A 17,266-nucleotide genomic window follows, 5' to 3' on the forward strand; every position below is an offset into this window, starting at 1 on the left:
ATCAGGCGAGGGTGGCGTAAGATTGGGGCAGATGTGAATCTTGCTTTGAGTTCCTGGAAAGCTTCCTAGGCTTCTGTTGTCCACTGGAACTTTTTGTTGCTTTTCCTTAGCAATGACATGATGGGATGCACGATTTGTGAAAATCCTGGGATAAACGGGCAGTAGAAGTTTGCAAAACCCAGCATACTTTGAACCCCCTTGAATGAATTTGGGGATGACCAGTTCAGGATAGCATCTACCTTGTGTACATCCATTTGGATTCCATTCGGCTGAGAATAAAGCCCAGGAATTCCACCTCGGAGACATGGAATGAGCACTTTTCGAGCTTGGCGTAGAGCTGGTGTTGACGGAGTTTCTCCAATACGGATCGTACGTGTTTAATGTGGTCCTGCTTTGATGCAGAATATGCTAGAATATCGTTGATGTACACTAGAGGACAGACATCAATCAATTCCCATACAACATCGTTCATGAAGTATTGAAATGCTGCAGGCGCGTTGCAAAGGCCAAAGGGAATTACTTGATATTCGTACAAGCCGTATTTGGTGCGAAAAGCAGTTTTCCATTCGTCCCCCTGTTTTACGCAAACAAGGTGATATGCCCCCCTCAGGTCTAGTTTTGTGTAGATTTGGGCATCTTTGACGTGATCAAGCAATTCAGGGATCAGTGGCAGTGGGTAGCGTTTTTTTTTACGGTAATCTGGTTCAGTGTGCGATAGTCGATGCACGTTCTCAAGTCCCCCTCCTTTTTCGGTACGAAGAATAGAGGACTGGCTGCTGGAGACTTCGAGGGACGGATTAACCTGTTGGCCAGGTATTGGTCAAGATAGGCCTTCAGGTGTTGGTTTTCTGGTTCCGTGAGTGTGTAAATTCGCCCACAAGGGATTTGTGCGCCGGGTATCAGGTCGATTTGGCAATCGTATGGTCTATGTTGTGGCAGGGTATTAGCCTGTTCTTTCTGAAAGACATCTTGAAAGTCCTGGTATTCACTTGGTAGAGTGCCGATTGCCACAGTCGCAAGCGTGGAGGTTCTGGTGTCTATTGGTTGTTTCTCTTGGCGATAACATGTGTGGGCGCAAGTCTCGGGAAAGGACAATTCTTTTGCTCACCAATCGATTGGAGGATTGTGAGCTACCAACCATGGCATTCCCAAAATCAACCGGAACTGTGGTACCTTAATGAGGTCGAATACGATAGATTCTTGGTGTCCATCCTGGCACAGAAGGGTTAAAGCTGCAGTGCATTGGGATACTGGACCAGAAGCTATTTCCGTGCCGTTGACAGTGGTAACAGTGTCGGTGGTTGATTTAGGGCATAACGGAAGCCCCATCTTTGCCGCAAGATCCTGGTCAATGTAATTCCCAACGGCTCCACTGTCAATGTACGCTCTTACTGCGTGCATCCGAGATGGTTGTTGGTGATTGATCAAGACCACAGATAGTGCAAAATGGGAGGTCTGTAGGTCACTTTCTTTGCTCGACAAGTGGACCCCTACACTTGCCGGGCTGGGGAGTTTTCTGATTCCTTGATGGTATCGTCCTTGCCTGTGACCCCTACCGTCCTCCCCAGTGGCTTCACAGGGCACTCTTTAAGGAAATGACCTGACCTTCCACAGTACAGACATAACTGCTGCTGTCTCCTTTTATCCCTTTCCACTTTAGTCAAGGGGGATCTGACCCCCCCCGATTTGCATTGGTTCTCCTGAACCTTCCGTTGTGCGGGCAATATTGTCCTTTGAACGCACATACATGGGACGAGGGTCCGGTCTGGTTCGATCTGCTCTTCGGTCCTGCAACCTATGACCCAGTTGAACAACAAGGTCAATTAATTCTGAGCAGTCTTTCGGGGGGTTCACTACTTGTGCGAGAACATCCTTGAGCTCCCCCCGCAACCCCTGATGAAATAGCGTGGTTCTCTTCTCCACTGGCCATTCTGCTTCAACTACGAGTCTATTGAACATGGCTATGTATGTTCATAGGTCTTGATTCCCTTGGCGTAGGGACAGAAGTTCGTTGTCCAATGCCTGCCCATGAGTACGACAGGCGAACAGCTTTTCCATCTCCTGCTGAAAGCCCCTGAAGTCATGCAGCAAAGGATCGTCTTGGGCCACAAAGGGTACAGACCAGTCTGCAGCGCTACCACTCAGGTAGGATAGCACAAAAGCGACCCGTGATTGGTCATTCGGAAAGGTCCCTGGTCTACAAAGGAAGTGCAGGCGGCACTGGTTCATGAACGTTGCAAACCTCTTGATCCCCCATATGTCGTTCGGGCGGGCCACGGGAACTGCCTCAGGTAGGGTTATCTGAACGGGATTGGCTGATGGTGCTGGCATTGAGGGCACGCTTCCCGGTAATGGTGCATGCCCTACTTGTGACTGGAGAAATTGCCGGCTTAAATCATCAGTGCGTTCTTTGGCTACTATCAGCTCTCTCCTCAGGCTGTTGGTCTCCTGCCTGGCTGCATGCACTTCGGAACGTAGCTGCCCCAACATGTGGGCTAACTGGTCGGTTTCTGACGTTTCCATGATGCCCAGGTGGATTTTGATGTGAGGCTTTTCGTTCTGTAACGCTTACCTGGTATCCACGGGGATGTCACTCAGCCTGTTCTGACCTCTTACGACCTCAAACCCTTCCCTGGAGTCTACTCGACTGGAGACTGGGCCTGAAACACAGGATTGGTAGATTTTAACTCCCTATTGACTCTGTGTGCTTGAACCCCTTCTTCCCCGGGGTCCAACCCTTCCCTTTGATCCACAGCTCACCTTGTTTTTTGGAAAGTGTACTCTCCATCCTGCTTTCAGCGCCGGGGCGCGTTGATTGATGCAGGCTCGTTGCTGCCTAGTTACATCACTGGCAAGAGTCCGACAGGTAAGTATAATGAGTCTTTTGAACAGTTCTCTAACTTCGTTCTTTCCTTCGTTAGATGATGGCCGGCGTCCGTGGATGGCAACGTGCTGCTGAGATGAGTAGCGCTGAAGGTGAGTGAGAGCACGATGCGCGATGCGACCCTTTCGTATTTGTATTGAACTGAGTTATTTTTCGGTGTCTTTTAGGTGCCGCAACGTTTTCAGCGTGGATGCCGGTTATGAAGCAGAAATGTGGTGAGTAAGCGCGGTATGTGGCGCCTCTAGATGTTTCCACGCTAGCCTGGAGTGTCTTTTCCCTCTTGCAGATGGATGAGAAGTTCCAGAGACAGAGTTCCCCCAGAGCGACTGGGATTCAGGTAAGGGTTTGAAGCTCGTACAGTCTTTAAAAATAAGCGAAGATTTGCTGAATGCTTACTAATGCCTTTTTTGTTCTTTTTCCTTTGGAAGCGGCGTGCCGGGATGGGAATGACACCGTCGAAGATGCCCGCAGAACAGAAGGAGCGATGAATGATGGGCAGAAGCTCCGCAAGTTAAGGCTGTTCCTAACAGTGTTCTTGTTCTTGCAGGAGCTGAGCGCAGAAGAAAGATGCAGGCCTACTGGAGACCGATCGAAACACGGTGAGTGTTATGCTGCAGGTGCAGAAAACGCAAAGCATGTTTCTCAGCCTGGGCGTGGCTTAAATAGTCTCTGGGTATCCTAGGTGTCTCTGGGCTGAACCACACCCAAACGACTAGACTGCACATTCAGTTCTGGGAACCGAAATATGTGGGGGCATCCAAATTTGTCCCCATCAATGCACTACAAGTCAAATCCCCAATGTTATCCTATGGGAGTGAGTGAGTCTGGTGCCACAAGCGCCAAGTCTGACTCCAAGTGGGTCTTTGGAGGGATGGAGAGGCCCTTGAGGGCCATGTAGTTGATCGTGGCCTGGCTTTAGCCTGACATCTTGGAGGGCTGGGGACATGAGGGGCAGGACTCATGACATCCTACCTCGCATATCCTTCCCAAGGGTCAGGATCCAAAAGCGATGGCCTTCAGTTTCCTCACAGCAATAAATGTATTTTCACTGAGTTTCAACTAACCGACAATCCCCACCCTTGCGGAGATGAGCTTGCCATTCCATCCACGTTACCATGATTGGACAAGTAGTTTATAATTGACTTGCATTTCCAATCTGTTTGGATCCCTTCTAGTATGCTAGAGGTGTGGTTTAGAAACTGATATTCATCCCTGGACCAGGGGTGCCTCGGAAGTTGATTTGTCACACTCGTACCTTATGATTGGGTCCTTCTACTGGGGTGGCCTACTGTAAACACAAGCACCAAATATGACTGGTCACTTTCATTGGTACTGAGGGCAGGACCTGGCTTCAGGTTGACACACTTACACATGAAAGGTTGTGAGGTTTCCTGTCTCCTTTGTTAACCTCTTCAGCCAGGTCCCATGTTGGCCTGTTTGAAGTACACTCTTTTAGTAAGTTAATCGCTGCCACTGCTGCAGGGCCTAACAAAAGAGCAGGGCGGATCAATGGAGCCCTTGTTAGTTAATCAGGTTGGCCAGGGCAGGGTGAAGGTTAGCCCTCCCCTTTCCTGGAGATAAAATGGTGCACTCCTAGCTGTCACATTCCAACTAAATATGACAGGTCAGACTGTGCCTGAAGGCTGTGTCCACCCCAGAGTACACAGGTCTATGGTTTGTCATGGTGTAAGCATAGGAAAATGTGTGTGGATTAGCCCCACACATTTTCCTGAGGTTGATCTACCATCATTCCATTTAATGAAAAATTTCAAGAATCCCAGGCGAGCGCACACCCACAGTGCGGATGGTCAAATTCCTCACACAAAGAATCTCAAAAAATTTAAATACTTGGCAAAAGCAAAGACTGGTGGTGTCCCTTATGCCCTACAGAGCACTTTAAAGATGTAAAGCTTTGTGAAAGGCATTAGTAGACGCCCTTCAAGATGCCTCTGAGTTGACAGCAAATCCAGCCCTGGGGATCCCCTGAATGGCTCAACCTCCTACCCCACCATTCTGCCTGTCTGCCTCAGGTCCGGGTCGGGGTCTGAATACTGCCCCATCTGATAAAGGAATATGCAGGAGAGGGGGCGAAGGGCATCTCCTGAACCCTGACCTTCTTCAACCGGCATGATGACATTGGAGGAAGAGGAAGAAATCCCGAAGAGAAAAGATCACCACCAAAGCCGGCTCAGGCAAGTTTTGAAAATAAAAACAAATTATGAGTATGTTTGTATGTGTGTGTGAGTGACAGTGTATGTGCATGAATCAAGTGTTCTAGTGGGTGCCATCTTAATGATTGAAAGAAGCAGTAGGAGTGTGCGACTGCTTGTGTGATCCCTGTGAGTTTGTTTTGAGGGACTGATATGAGCTCTGTGTAAATTAAGAAAAAGTGTCATTCCCTGATAGAAAGACACTTTTATTATTTTACATGGCGCTTGCAATCAAGCCCCGAATGTGTGTGCCTGTTGTGAAGGCACCATGAAGCAAGACACAGACAACAGTCTTAAAGTTTATAATACATTTTTTTATTAAATCAAATGTCAGGATGATAGCAGGCCTAACTTGCCCTATACTAAGGTGGGATTTCCCCACCTGATGAAGCTAAGGAAAGTCTGAGTCAAAGAGATGAACTTAAATGTCAGTCTGTGTCCAAAAGCTATACTTCCCCTCACAACTAAAGCTAACCAATGTATAGGGATTTCAAAACCAAAAGAAATAGTGTTCAACTCAAAGTTTTGAGCTTCTTCCAGCTCTCAGCTTTCTCTGAACTCCCCTTTCACAAGTATAAAAAAGTTCCATGAAATAGTCTCAAGATTACCTTTCTCCAGTTCATGTCAATACAGTTCAATGTTGTTCAAAAAACAATCCTCAGGGTTCCCTTCCCCAAGCTCAAAGCAACACAGTTCACAGAAAACAAAAGGTCTCGATGCTTTGTTCTCAAGAGCACACAATGTAGCTCCTCAAGTCACAGGGTTCACTTCCCCAAGACTTTCACTTCATCATCACAATGGGCCTCATTACAAGGTTGGCGCTCTGGTGATAATGATACCGGTAATGCAATACTGGCATCCATTACCGGACTGTTGTATTACGACCCTAGATGCCGGTACTACCAGCATCGACAGGGACCCGTTGTGGCCGTGCACCACCATACCGGCAAGCGTGCTGGCGTGCTGCCGCCGTGCCAGTAACACCGGCATACCGCTAGGAAGAGGACATTACGAGTTTCACAGAAATGCACATACCTGCATCCAGATGGCGGTAAGAAGGGCCACCATGATGCCGGCAATACCGGCATCGCGGATCACCCGTTAATAGCAAACTGCTGTGTTCCCAACTGCCACAGGTGCAAACAATCAACACAGGTGGAGGCAATGGAGCCTGGCCCTGCACCAAAGGAGCACACCCACACCACACCCCTTCCAAGACCAAAAGGATTCCACTTGCAGTTGCGATACTGGAGCTGGAGGACATGCCTGCACTGCTACTCCTTGAGCAGGCAGTACACCAGAGATTACAGAGGAGACGCAGGAGGAGAAGGAGGGTGAGACCGCCCCAACAAATCCCATCAGTGCAGGCAGTGGTGAAAGGGGCCCCTAGGGATCCCTCACGTCTATGGAAACAAGGCAAGTCACCACACACGATAGATACGCCAGACACGAGGTTGTATTCCCAAAGCTAGGGTTTATTGCAAAGCAAATAGCGTCAGCTGGCCAACTCGGTCTCACGCCCCGCAACGTGTATCTCTAGACCTCGAGGGACGCAAGAGAGCGAATTACGTTCATCAGTTACATATATACAAAATGCATATCATACAATCAGCTGTGACATGTTTAACACCCCCCTTTATTGGGTTTCTTTGAACTCGGTTTGATGATGGACACTTCCGACGAATATGACACCTTCAAATATCTATTCTAGTAACAATATGCAATTTTGCAAGTGCAGAGACATCTTTTACTTGTTGAATAGAACACAGTGCTTCTGTTCTTGAAGCAAGCTACATACGGGGGGAATCTATGAGGTGCTATTCGTGTCCTGGGAGCCGACACGCTCTACAGGGCTCGGTAAAGGGGGGCCATAAGAAGAGCATAATTCAAGCCTTTAGCTGCTTTATTCTAACATATTCTACCATATAACGAGACTGGCTGGCAGCTGTGAAATGATTAAATGCTCTGCGGCACTGCTTCAAGGCTACATTCAGGAGGGAGCCGGGCGTTCCTTCCCGGCGCTGCCTACGTTGTGTTCAACAAACTCTTATTAGCCTCGCGGCCCTGTGGCCTTGTCCTTTCACGTTCAGACAACAATATTAACAGTCGAGCAGTGTAAGCAGAAAATGTGCTGCGAAGCAATTTGAACAGAAAGCAATGAGCAATTGTTAGAAAACAAAATGGCGATCCTTGTTACATCAAAATGGCCGTTCATTGGTAAACTCGGAAACCTGTATTTCTATCGTATCGTGCATGAGACAGTTGGCCTTCAGCCACCAAAATACGTTTGCTGTCAATCATGAGAGGTATCCAATTTTCTAGACTGACAAACCCTCCTTTGGCCGTATGCCAAACGTCTCATTCATCTATTGTATCCTCCTCTGATGAGGCTATTATAAGCATCATCACCTTCATTAATATCTATAGCCATTAATTATTTCACTGTTTTTATTTCATGTGTGTCTCTGTCATCCCGGCCATAAATTTGTTTTCTTTTTGTTATCATATGCATACATCCCTTCGTACATCCCTCAGTTACCTCAGTGCAAACTAACGATAGGCAGTGTATGCAACAACAGCACGTTATGAATATTCCAAACACCACTACTAATATCGTGATCAACTTCCATCCCCAAGAACGCAGAATTCCCTAAAACCAGGACTCAATTCCCCAGCCCCCTTCTCCAGTAGGGAGTTCGGAGCTTAGGACATGCATTTTCTTTATTGCTTCAAAAATCGGAGGGGAATAGTCATCTGCAAATACACAGCACGGTGATCCCACAATCTTGCAAATTCCCCCACGATCAACCAGGATCACATCGAGAGCCATTCTATTTTGCAGCGTCATTAACCTTATTCCTTTTTCTTCCAACGTCATGTTAAATAGTATATCTGTCCTTGTGTTTATGGTATCTTTAAGTATTCTGGACAGCTGCCTTATGTTATAGGAGTTCACTATCTGGGACAAGAATGGAATGAAGGATTTTGCTATGTCAGTCGCTATCAAAACACCTTCGCTACTCCTTTTGGTTCTAGATCTGGGTAGTCTGGCCATGTCTGCTGTTTCTAAGAGGAACAATCCCGGGAACAGTAGACCTAGGTAACATGTACCAAGGATATGCTTTCTCTCCACATATAAAATAGACTGGATCTCCCACATATACTGGTTCTATTTCCCATTTTAATACCACTGTAATCATGCATCCAGTAAATGTTCCTACTGAATAGGAGCCTTTCTTTTTTAGACAAATAGGGACAGTTTTCGGGTTGTAATTCACCGTGTAAGAAGGGGGAACTGCATCTTTGTTCTCGTCGGTTCTTACACGAAACGTCATCACAGATGTTTTAACTGGTGGGGACAATCTATCTTGTCTATTTTGTCGTGTTATTTTTCACATACTTTTTCTCGTAGGTTCTGGGATCATCACTCGCGCTTTATGGAATATGGAACAATCCACAGGCCTCATAATTATTTCCTCAAACTCATTCATGTTTGTTCTCTCTAATTGACCCGTACTACTCTTATTCCATTTCCCATAGAACATTGCACTTAAAGATGCACTACATGCAGAACTTAATGGTAATGGCTGTACATACCAACCTATTCCTTTCCCAGCATGCTCTAGTAAATGGGCGCATACCCAACAATTAGTTTCCTTTAGAATTGCATGCGTCATATTCATAATCAGTAACAGCGTATTGTTCCCATACCCTTCTCTGTGTCTTTCTTCCATTGGGGACAAGGTATAAGCAATCACCTGAACCTGGCTTTCAGTAGTGGATATATTAACTATTGGTAAAAACATTCCCAATGGGTTTATAGATTCCACATACCATAACACCAACGCTGTCGTTATTGGTGCTACCACACTCATGAAGCACATGATTATTGTCAATGCCAGCATACAATTTTTTTTACCATGCATTTTCCTTAAGTTTACAGTCTTTATAATTAACTCATTCTCAGCAGCGGTGCAGGAGGAGGCTGAAACCGGTCCCGACATGTTTCTCATCGTCCTTCTTCTTCCTGATTAAAGTTTGTCGTGGATATCGCTCTTCGTTGTACTTGTCCTGATGTCAATAAGTTCAACAGTAATGTCAACAGTTTAGTCTGCCAGCCCTTTGCAGCCTGGATTGCTTATTCGTTCTAGGCAAGATCACTTGTCCTCTCTCACACTGCTCAGAGGACTTCTGAACAGTTCTCTATTGCCTTAGTACCATGTGTGCCCAGCTTGTCCGCTCTGGTTCTGGACACATGTACTTGTTATGATCGCGCTGAGGAGCCACGAGTCTTGAATTGTCAGATTTGCACAATTCTCACCCTTCTCTCCTATACGCCTCTAGTTCCTTCTCCGTCCATGAGCGGAACCAGAGGTTAACATAAGCACCAAAGAACTGTGGATCACTTTGTATTTTGAGGCCGTAAATCATATCGCCTCACTCGTGGTATTGTGTGATCCGTGAACAGTGCCGGTGCACTTCCAGATCCAGGCTCAAAGTCAGCCTGTGGCGCTACGGCAGGTGCTGGTGTGCGCCGCGCCAGTGATGCAGATTCGGTCTTTGGCGTGCTGGCAAGTGCTGGTGGGCGCCAAAGGGGTACACGTTTAGTGTCTGCCGGTATTTGCAATGCAGATTTCGTGTCAGCCAACAGAGATGTAGATTCTGCTGGGCAACGTTGGGGCACTCTTTGCCCTTCCCCCTTTTTGGCAATCTTTTCAGGCTTCGTTTTGAGTTTCACTTCTCGCTCGGGCAGATTTGGTGGCAGTTTACTTGCAACAGTTTCTTTCGTTTCTGGGACCGCTGTCTCTTTCCGGTTGTCTCGGTCAGGCAAGTCTTGCAGCGAAGATGGGATCTTTTTGGCATGGGTGGCATGGATCCACGCCTTCCGTCCATCCACCCGTATCGCCGTCTGCGTTGCCAAGAGTACTTGATAGGGGCCGCGCCACCTGAGTGCTAACAATGATTTTCTTTCAAAATTCTTAAGCAGCACCCAGTCGCCTGGCTCCAGCGCGTGCCCCGGACCGGTGTATCTCACTGGTAGAGCCTCCTGCACCTGCTGATGAATCAAACTCAATTTCTGCATTAAAAGGCCACAATAAGTACTAAACACAGGCTGTTCTACCTCCCTAAGTCGTTTTGGCTGAGGTGCGCACCAAACATTTGCCTGCCTCCCCATTACGATTTCGTACGGCGAGAGCCCAGTTCTAGCCTGTACAGACGTACACATGCATAATAGCGCTATTGGTAATGCATCCACCCAACTCAACTTGCTTCCTGCACATATCTTGCTTATTTTTGACTTGAGGATCCCGTTGTGCCTCTCCACAAGACCGGCCGAACTCGGATGTCTTGAACTATGAAATCTCTTATTAATCTGGAGACCCGCACATATCTGTAATATCACTGCACCCACAAAGTGTGGACCGTTGTCTGACCATAGGACACGGGGCAAGCCAAAACGGGAAAAATATTCTTTAAGCATTACTTTTGCCGTACTCATCGCTGTGCAGTCTTTTAAGGGATATGCCTCCACCCACTTGCTGAATGCACAGATCACCACTAAGACATATTTTAAGTTTTGGCATCTCTCCATCTCTATGAAATCAAAATGGATTACCTCAAAAGGCATAGAGGGCGGGTCAAAACTGCCTATTGGAGTCACTGTTCCCTTTCCTACATTGTGTTGTAAACACGTGATACAGTTCTGCACCAACCTCTCTGCATTTTTCTTTATGTTTACATTCTGCCATACCGTAGACAGGTGCTGTATTATTTTTCTCGCACAGATGTGAGTAGGGCTGTGAGCCATTGTGACCATTGTAGTCACATAAGAATTTGGCAACATCCAGTTTTTAGTTCCCTTGTCCACCCAACAACCCTCCAGATCTAATTCAGCAGAGCCCTCAGCCCACCCTTGTATTTCATCGGCCGTGGCTTCGGCCTGTATTTCTTTGACAGTGGCAATTCCATCTTCTATCATGCAGGGCACTTCCTCAGACTGGACTGTCATCATCTTAGTATTTAAATCAGTGGCAGTTTGTTTCGCAATTCTGTCTGCAAACGCGTTTCCCTTTCCTACTTTGCATGTTACCTTTTTATGTGCCTCACATTTCACTATTGCTAGGTGCTTTGGAAACGTGAGTGCAGACAGCAATCGTACAATCAAAGGGCCATGTTGAATTCTGGCACCATGTGATGTCAAGAAACCTCTCTCAGCCCAGAGTCGACCAAAGTTATGAACCACCCTAAAAGCATACTGACTATCAGTATATATATTCACATTCAAATTTTCAGAAATCTTGCAGGCTCTGGTCAATGCTATTATTTCTGCGCCTTGTGCCGAGTTGTAGGGAATTCTTTTGCTTTCTACAACGTTCTCTAGGGTAGTGATAGCGTAGGCGGCAGTTGTCGTGCCATCAGGTAGTTTAAAACAAGAGCCATCACAAATTAACTCTCCATCTGGCTCTTTTTGTGGGGTGTCACTTAAATCAACTCTCCCCTTTGTTTCTTCCTCAGTGACCATTAAGCAATCATGGGGTGGTGATTCGTTGTCACCAATTTCTTTTATGGGCAGTGGCATTAATTCTGCAGGATTTAAAGCGCTACACCTCATAATTTGGATATTGGGCGCAAACAAGACAATCTCATATCTTGTCAGTTTAGCAGAGGTGAGGTGTTGCGTCTGTGTCCTATTTAATAGAACGTCTATGGCATGTGGCACCATCAGAATTAAAGTATGCCCCAATACCATCCCTTCCGTTTGTTTCACCGACGCAGCAGCCACCGCGACAGATCGCAAACATCCTGATAGTGCGCGCGCTACAGGGTCCAGCGCGGAAGAGAAATAGCCGCACGGCCTATTTCTTCCACCTTGTTCCTGTGTCAAAACCGCCAATGCACATACTTCACTTTCACACACAAACAGTCTAAAAACCTTTTCACAATTTGGTGTGCCCACAACTGGAGCAGAACACGATGCAGTTTTCAATTGATCAAACGCTCTCTGACATTCCTCATCCCACTGTAAAGCCCAAATAGGCTACCTCCTTTCGATTATATTGAAATTTCTTCAGACTAGCTTTATGGCCATGTGCCGCTAGGTGTGACAATAGTAATACAGTGCATTCTTTACAAATCTCCTCTGTGTCAGCAGCTAACAACAGATCATCTATGTATTGCAAGAGTACGCAACCCTCTGGTAATTCTAGCATGTCTAGCTGCTCTTTCCATGCTCTACTGTAAATACTCTGACTTTCCGTGTATCCTTGCAGAATTTGCGTAAATGTAAATGATTGTCCTCCTAATGTGAACGCAAACAAATACCTGCTGTCCTTGTCCACCGGAATGCTAAAGAAAGCATTTTTTAGATCAATTGCACTAAAGTATTCTGCTGAGACAGGTATCATTGTCAATATTGTAGTGACGTCTGGGACCAAAGGAAATTGTGGATCTACTACTTTGTTCAGCGTGCGCAAATCAATTATGAAACGGTATGGTACTTCATTGCCTCCCTTTTTATAAACTGGAAGAATCGGGCTGTTGCATGTACTGCCTGTAATTTCTTCAATCACCCCTAATTTCACCAAATCTGTAACAATACTCTTCAATCCTTTCTCACCATCAGCCGAAATTCTGTATTGGGGAATTCTCGGCAGTGTAACACCCTCTTTCAAAATGATCTTTACTGCCTCTATTTTCAAGCATCCTACATCATTATCATGCATTTCCCATATACAGGTTGTCACTTTACTTAATTCTCCTGGTAAAGCTTCAGACATGAATTCTGACACAGGGGCATTTTGTGGCCAAATCGTTAGAAACAGCCCGTCTGACGTACAATGTATAATCACACCTAGCTTTTTCAATAAATTTAATCCCAACAGGTTCTCCCCACAATTTGCTGTTAGGAGAAAAGGAAAATGTTCAATGAATGGTCCTATGGTAACTGGGACTGGTTGGGACACTGGGTTTATGACGGTGTACCTGCGAACCCTTCGGAAACATTCTTTTGCCCTGACAGTGGTATATCCGAAACCAAGTGATGGTCTATTGAACACTTTTGCGCTCCTGTATCTACAAGGAAGCAGTGCTCCTCATTCCCGACTCTCATTTCTACGTAGGGTCCTTTCTGATTCACGGGAATAGACACTGGTTCCGACCCCTGCCCTGGGCTGTCCTATTGGGGAAAAAACACATCATCCTATGTGTAATCACTACTATTACTGTAATACGTATTTGGCTGTGTATCGAAAACGTTCCCACTCTTCCCTCTATTTCCCCCACTCTAGTTTCCATACTGTTGGTTTTGCTGGCCCTGATTCTGGTTAGGAGCACTTTGGTTTTGGGCTTGGTTTTGATTACCTCCATTATTGTGGTGCTGCTGCATACTATTCCTATTTGGTCCATTCGCTCTTTGGTGCCCTCTGTGCTGTCTTATCTGAACAGACCCATTTCTATTCTGCAGATGTGGACATTGCGCTCGCCAGTGTCCTTCCTCCTTACAGTACGCACACTGATTTGGTCCCAATGGCCCCCCATGCATATTCAAATTACTCCTTCCTTGTGCATTCCCTCTCCCTCTATTATGTCCTGCTACTTGCTGCAGTAGCACCCGTGTCTTTAGTATGCATGCTTTCAAGTCTCCGCCCACCTGTTTTAACAACAATAATTTGTCCACCATCGCCTTTCGCCCCGGCGATGGTAACTGTTGCAGTTGATTATGTGGCCCTAGCGTTTCCTTCCTATCTCTCCCCATATCCTTACCCCTGTACCCAGGTGCAGTAAACATTTCAGCATAACCATTATCCAATTCATTTTTAAGTTCAAAAAGTCCATATACATGTTCCCTTACTTCTTCTTCTCTTTCTCTACAGCGTGCTAATGCATTCAAATCTAACAATCGCTGCCGTGGTAATTTCCCATTAACTGTTTCCATCTCTCCACCAAATATTCACCCATGCATTCCAACACTACCTGTCTTTCGTTGCTTCTTCAGAAGTCATACATCAAAGCCAATGCTGCCGTCCCATCATTCCCGTCTATATACATTTCTGCCTGTTGCTGCAATTCCACCTTCCTGCCTTGCTGATCGCACTGCGAGTTACCCTCGTGCATCTACCTTGCTCAGTCCCATCTCTCGCCCCCGCGGTTTCAACTTCAACCCCGGGAGGGACGGACGATATGGAGTCTGTATCTAAGGTGGGAGGTGCTGATGGGACAACAGGAGCGGGGAGTGTCTGCTGTGGGCCTGGTTGGCTAATAGGAAGTGTTACGTGCGTGGTCTGTGGCTGTGGGAGTGCTTGAGGTAAGAGAGGTGCTTGAGCAGTTGTTACTGGCGTGTTTGGCCTTGCTTCTGATCTTGGGCCTTGATTTGTATGGATCAATATGTTTTCTATCAATTCATCTGCTATGTGCAATTCTCGTTGTGGGTATATTTTTTCTATATTCAACTGGTCACATCTACCTGACCTCCTTAGACTCTCAGTCCACTCCTCCTCCTCCTTTTCTTCCGCTACTTCCCATTTCGATTTATGCCTGCACGCATGCTTCGCTCTACTTCTAAGTCGGAGCATTGCTTCCCTTCTCCAGTCCTTAACGATATCAAATGCTGCAGGACGCGCTTTCTTTCTTATCAACACCCTTTCCAGGTTATCTATTCTCGCTATCTCAAAACTACCATTTATGGGCCACTGATGGTCTTGTTGCTTTCTGGTTTGCCTATGCCAAGTCTCACAGAATATTATCGCTCCCACACCATACTTTACATACAACTCATACGCCAGCGTTCCCCCAGGTGGTGCAATTTGGCCATCTTCCAAAGATTGTCTACCACAGCGGAAAAACCCTGCTAGGGTGGACAATACCCCAGGCATGTTTCAACCTTCCCCCTGGTTGATCAACCTTACATAGGGTGTTTGATTTTGCAAAGTCAACTCTCAACCAATATCAGGATTACTTTGAATCGGGGAATGACTCACCTGATAAATCAATTTGTCCTCCAGGACACAATTCGTCTGTATACTGACGCAACCAATGATGTCGTGTCTGCGTTTCTTGGCTTGCGTCTCGTTTCGGGACCCTCGCCTCCTTGTTCTCTGGCCAGATACGTCGATCAGGGATCAGATGTGTGCAGATCTGCAAAGGAATTTCTCATCACTTCTACAGGGCGCCCCGAACACCTCTTAATCCCGGCTCGATCGTCCCATCCTCGCCGTTCTCCGCCTTTACTCAATTACAACGTACACGATGGAACAAGTGGGGGAGGGTCCCTATTCGGGCGCCATCTTGAAAGGGGCCCAAAGGGGTCTCTCACGTCTATGGAAACAAGGCAAGTCACCACACACACGATAGATACGCCAGACACAAGGTTGTATTCCCAAAGCTAGGGTTTATTGCAAAGGAAATAGTCTCAGTTGGCCAACTCTGTCTCACGCCCCGCGACGTGTATCTCTAGACCTCATGTGACGCAAGAGAGCGAATTACGTACATCAGTTACATATATACAAAATGCATATCATACAATCAGCTCTGACATGTTTAACACCCCCCTTTATTGGGTTTCTTTGAACTCGGTTTGATGATGGACACTTCCGACGAATATGACACCTTCAAATATCTATTCTAGTAACAATATGCAATTTTGCAAGTGCAGAGACATCTTTTACTTGTTGAATAGAACACAGTGCTTCTGTTCTTGGAAACAAGCTACATACGGGGGGAATCTATGAGGTGCTATTCGTGTCCTGGGAGCCGACACGCTCTACAGGGCTCGGTAAAGGGGGGCCATAAGAAGAGCATAATTCAAGCCTTTAGCTGCTTTATTCTAACATATTCTACCATATAACGAGACTGGCTGGCAGCTGTGAAATGATTAAATGCTCTGCGGCACTGCTTCAAGGCTACATTCAGGAGGGAGCCGGGCGTTCCTTCCCGGCGCTGCCTACGTTGTGTTTCAACAAACTCTTATTAGCCTCGCGGCCCTGTGGCCTTGTCCTTTCACGTTCAGACAACAATATTAACAGTCGAGCAGTGTAAGCAGAAAATGTGCTGCGAAGCAATTTGAACAGAAAGCAATGAGCAATTGTTAGAAAACAAAATGGCGATCCTTGTTACATCAAAATGGCCGTTCATTGGTAAACTCGGAAACCTGTATTTCTATCGTATCGTGCATGAGACAGTTGGCCTTCAGCCACCAAAATACGTTTGCTGTCAATCATGAGAGGTATCCAATTTTCTAGACTGACAAACCCTCCTTTGGCCGTATGCCAAACGTCTCATTCATCTATTGTATCCTCCTCTGATGAGGCTATTATAAGCATCATCACCTTCATTAATATCTATAGCCATTAATTATTTCACTGTTTTTATTTCATGTGTGTCTCTGTCATCCCGGCCATAAGTTTGTTTTCTTTTTGTTATCATATGCATACATCCCTTCGTACATCCCTCAGTTACCTCAGTGCAAACTAACGATAGGCAGTGTATGCAACAACAGCACGTTATGAATATTCCAAACACCACTACTAATATCGTGATCAACTTCCATCCCCAAGAACGCAGAATTCCCTAAAACCAGGACTCAATTCCCCAGCCCCCTTCTCCAGTAGGGAGTTCGGAGCTTAGGACATGCATTTTCTTTATTGCTTCAAAAATCGGAGGGGAATAGTCATCTGCAAATACACAGCACGGTGATCCCACAATCTTGCAAATTCCCCCACGATCAACCAGGATCACATCGAGAGCCATTCTATTTTGCAGCGTCATTAACCTTATTCCTTTTTCTTCCAACGTCATGTTAAATAGTATATCTGTCCTTGTGTTTATGGTATCTTTAAGTATTCTGGACAGCTGCCTTATGTTATAGGAGTTCACTATCTGGGACAAGAATGGAATGAAGGATTTTGCTATGTCAGTCGCTATCAAAACACCTTCGCTACTCCTTTTGGTTCTAGATCTGGGTAGTCTGGCCATGTCTGCTGTTTCTAAGAGGAACAATCCCGGGAACAGTAGACCTAGGTAACATGTACCAAGGATATGCTTTCTCTCCACATATAAAATAGACTGGATCTCCCACATATACTGGTTCTATTTCCCATTTTAATACCACTGTAATCATGCATCCAGTAAATGTTCCTACTGAATAGGAGCCTTTCTTTTTTAGACAAATAGGGAC

Source organism: Ambystoma mexicanum, chromosome 8 (genome assembly GCF_040938575.1).
Source record: "Ambystoma mexicanum isolate Mex_15411 chromosome 8, UKY_AmexF1_1, whole genome shotgun sequence".
Lineage (NCBI taxonomy): Eukaryota > Metazoa > Chordata > Amphibia > Caudata > Ambystomatidae > Ambystoma > Ambystoma mexicanum.